Source organism: Rhinopithecus bieti, unplaced genomic scaffold, assembly GCF_001698545.2.
Source record: "Rhinopithecus bieti isolate Rb0 unplaced genomic scaffold, ASM169854v2 scaffold_36004, whole genome shotgun sequence".
NCBI classification, from domain to species: domain Eukaryota; kingdom Metazoa; phylum Chordata; class Mammalia; order Primates; family Cercopithecidae; genus Rhinopithecus; species Rhinopithecus bieti.
In genome coordinates, this window is record NW_016815976.1 from 1439166 (window position 1) to 1443963 (window position 4798).

Here is a 4798-nt window from a genome sequence, read left to right on the forward strand (position 1 = left end):
AAAAAAAAAAAAAAAAAAAAAACCTTCTTCCAAAGCCACAGCCTCGTACATAACAGATTGTACAGTCCTATTGCCTTAGGCGGGTTAGAGGTTCCTCTCTGCAAAGAGTGACACAGAAAAGTTGCCAACATCCCAGACACATTTTGGGGGGCACTGTGCTCGTTCTTGCCTTAGCCGCAGAAGTGGGTCTAGATGGTCCCCATTTTGCTGTTTGGCTCACAAGCGAGTAGGGGGCTGCTTGAGTCAGGCCCAAGAGTTACAGCAGTAAGATGTCCAGGTGTGCTGGTGGTGAGTGGGCCGGGGGAGGGAAGGAGGTGATAAGAGGGAGGGTGGGGGGGCTGCCAAAGAGAGGACAGGAGTCTTGAGAAAACGCTGGGAAATAAACAACCTCAAGGCAGCTGCGTTGCCCTTTTCCCTGCACTTCCCTCTCAAACGTCTGAGCAACCAGTTTGCTCCTAGAAACATGTTAATTGCCAACGGAGCTCATTAAGGCATGCACATGCAAAACACAGCAAGAAAGATTAAATGGACAAAAGCGCAATAATGAACTGTCAACAATCGGGCCCATCTACGCGACCAGGATCACTCAAGAATGAGGCATTTAGAGGCAACAAAGGATTGTCTGGGACAGGAAGAAAAGACGACCTAGACTTTTGTTTAGTCAACACAATTGATTACAAATGAGAGATTAACAGGATAGCTTCAGATTTTTTTTTAAAAGAGGCAGAAAAGAAAAGTCCAATTAAGTCCACCGAATGTTAACTACATTGCGTTCCATGCCTAGCCCCAAAGAAATTCTCATTAAACCATCCCTGGCGATCCCTTTTGGAAAGTAATTTGTCTCCCTGATGGAGCAGAGAAAGAGAATCGTGTAAAAGAAAGCGTTAGTTCTTGGCACAATGAGCTTAGGAGACACACTAGAAAGAGCCAAAGGGGGAGTTAATGAGCATCTGACAAACTGCTTGGATTCAGGCCTAGAGAACAGCGATGAAAAGATGAAATTGGCCAACAACTATTCTTTATATCAAACATAAAAAGGCCAATCTGAAATGGGGCTGCTCAAAACTGGTTGAAAGTACATAGCCCAAGAAAAGGGAACCACGACCAGGCCCCTTGGTGGACAGTGGACAGATAGTGTGAAGAACTCAACAGGCCAAGAGTTAGGAAATAAGCAGAAAGGTGGACTGACTCTCCGTGGCAGAGCAAACTCCAGCCACCGGCCCCAGGCCTTTGGAGATGCTGATTTGAAGCTCTTGGTGCCCATCCCCCACCCTCTGGATGTTTCTTTCATGAGTGAAAAATGAATGTATCAGGCTAGCATTCGAGGGTTCCCCCAAAATTCTGATAATTTGGTAATTAGCTGCTGGCAATCAGCAAGCCACCCCCCTCTCTTCTAGACCCATAGGCCTCCCAAGGGCACCATATGTTACCAGCTCACATTCAGTTTTTCTACCCTCCTTTGTCCTAATGACCATTCAAAACCCTCACCCTTAGGTGATTGCCTTCCTAATTCTGCATGGAGCAGAGATGGCAAGGAAATGAAGACATTGATCCTGCCACGGCTTTGTGGAATAGGTCATGAAGCATTTAAATTATTATAGTTGTTCCTCTGGCTTTAAGAAACTACCTCATTTTAATGTTTCCTTTTTTGAACAAAGTAGGTCAACAGTATATGTCTATACGAGACACATATTACATTTTAATTAAACATAAACGTCCAGGCATCCCAACAGCAGAAGTGTTAAAGAAGTTCTTTTACACTCGGTGTTCAGCAGAGCCAGGTAAACAGAACCTAGAGGTGTGACAGGGTTTTTAAGTTTAGTCCATCAGTTAAGCAACCCAGAACAAATTCTCTGGTTTCTTAATGCCTTGTTGATTCCATCATTGAGGTGGATGGGTGCCATCTCAGATACTAGAGTGCAGCATTTAAATCTTGATTCTAGGTTTTGTATTCTTACTCTCAAATCCTTGGTAACAGCTATCACATTTCTGAGGGCTTGGCTTGCACTTCCAGGCTTTGCTCATGCTTCATGGAAAAAAATATATTAGTGTCTAGAAGTTAGAAAGGAGGAAGAAGAAGTATACCAAATTCAAAATAAAAACAGTTATCTAAGATTAGAGACTAGCTCTGGTTTTCAAAGCACAGAAGTGTTACAGAATCAAGAAGGTGTGTTTCAGGAAAGGGAGGTGAAAATGAGACTTTTCTACTGCAGAGAGACCAGAATCTGATACAGTTAATTCTTCACCAAGGCATCCTGTTAAAGCTACGTGGCCCAACATGACTGTCATTGTTTCTCTCCTTTCTCCAGTGTTTTTCAGACCTAGGTCTTATTTGGAGTTATTTTGCCTCAAAAAGTTTCAATGGTGTCCCCAGAGTTTCCAAATGTCCTCACTTTGCCACTGAAGTGGCTGGTGCTTAATTGCCTAAGGAAGGATGGCATGTTTTTTTTTTTTTTTTTTTTTTTTTTGAGACGGAGTCTCACTCTGTCGCCCAGGCTGGAGTGCAGTTGCCGGATCTCAGCTCACTGCAAGCTCCGCCTCCCGGGTTCACGCTGTTCTCCTGCCTCAGCCTCCGAGTAGCTGGGACTACAGGCGCCCGCCACCTCGCCCGGCTAGTTTCTTGTATTTTTTTTTTAGTAGAGACAGGTTTTCACCGTGTTAGCCAGGATGGTCTTGATCTCCTGACCTCGTGATCCGCCCGTCTCGGCCTCCCAAAGTGCTGGGATTACAGGCCTGAGCCACCGCGCCCGCCCCGGCATGTTATCTTTAAGAAGAAAGTGGTGAGTGGTTAGGAGCCTGGGGTCTGGCATAAGAGCAAGCTGAGTTCAAATCTTGTCTCAGCCACTTACCAGAAAACAACTTTTATCTCTGTGTCTTCATCTGCAAAACAGAAATATTAAGGACACCTATCTCTCAGGGTTGTTGTGAGAGTTAAATGAGTTAACACATACAATTAGAACTGTAGAACAACAACTGGCGTGTATATACTAAGCATTCCAGAAGCCAATATTATTAGAAAAACTCAAGTATTCAAACTTTTATACAATACTTTATAAAGAAACTACTATCTCGTTGACTCTTCATTTTTTTTTTTTTTTTTTTTTTTTTTTTTTTTTTGAGACAGTGTCTTGCTCTGTCATCTGGGATGGAATGTGGTTACTTGATCACAGCTCACTGCAGCCAAGTGATCCTCCCACCTCAATTTCCTGAGTAGCTGGGACCACAGGCATGTGCCGGCCTGAGCCACCATGTGCCACCATGTGCCACCATGCTCAGCTAATTTTTAAAATTTTTGTAGACTGTGTCTTACTGCATTGCCCAGGCTGGCCTCGAACTCCTGGGTTCAGGCAATCCTCCCTCCTCAGCCTCCCAATGTGTTGGGATTAAAGGCCTGAGCCACTGCAGCCGGCTTACTACATATTTATGAGGTAGTTTTCTTAGCCCTATTTTAAAAGGGAGCAAACTGAGTTGCTGAGAGGGTATGACTCCCTTTAGTTCACATAACTGACACAATAAACACAATAAAGCTGGGACTCACACTCAGATGATTGTCTGATAGTGGTGCCACAGTTCTAGCAGGAATGTACGTAAGAATCACATAAAAATTTTGCTAAAAATGGAGATTTCTGGACCCCATGAAACTTAGCATTTCATGAGATGCGAGTCAACAGATCTGGTTTATGGCCCAGGAATCTGCATTTGATCTGATGCAGGCGGTTCCCAAAACTATACTTTGAAAAACACTGATTTGGCATCTGTGTTCTTTCCACTTCACCATGGTGCTGCCTTTGAAAGACGTAAGATGAAATACCATCAGCTCTTCTTAAATTAATACATTTGACATTCACTCAACAAATTTGGCTTGAACATCTCTTATGTGTCAGGCAGTCTGTTGGGTGCTGGAGTTACAAAGAAGAAGAGGACGGGCCGGGCGCGGTGGCTCAAGCCTGTAATCCCAGCACTTTGGGAGGCCGAAGCGGGTGGATCACGAGGTCAGGAGATTGAGACCATCCTGGCTAACACGGTGAAACCCCGTCTCTACTAAAAATACAAAAAATTAGCCTGGCGTGGTGGCGGGCGCCTCTAGTCCCAGCTACTCGGGAGACTGGGGCAGGAGAATGGCGTAAACCCGGGAGGTGGAGCTTGTAGTGAGCAGAGATGGCGCCATTGCACAGCCTGGGCGACAGAGCGAGACTCTGTCTCAAAAAACAACAACAACAAAACAAAAAACAAAAAAACAAAACAAAACAAAAAAAAAAAAACAAAGAGGACATAGTCTCTGCCCTGGAGAGGTTTATAGTGTAGTGGAGGAGAAAAACACATACAATAAAAATCCCCATACAGTGTGTGGTTAAGAAGATGAAACTGGGCATTCAATCTAGTCTGGGTTGGTGTGTGTAGTGGACATCTGTTATTTTTGCCTGCTAATCATCATTCTCCCGTCTGGTAACAGCACCCAATATTTCCTTTGGAAAATCACCCCTCCCCACTCTCAGTCCCTACGGTTAAGGTGGAAGCTATTCCAGCCCTCCACATGGGCATGTGACCCAGGCCTGGCCAATCAGAGCTCAGCACCTTCCTGGTCACAGCGAATGGCCCAGAACTGGGCATCTGACCCAAATAGGGCCAATGAGATTTCTACCCAGGACTTTGCCAGAGCAGAAGTTTTTCTTCTGGGTTGATAAGTAGGTTACAGTTAGATGTTAGTCTGGGGATCTGGTGTGCTACAATGTTAGGAAAGACCTTCCTGTGCTGAGAATGTTAGAGGTAGAGCATGAGAAGAGTCGAGACCTGGTCC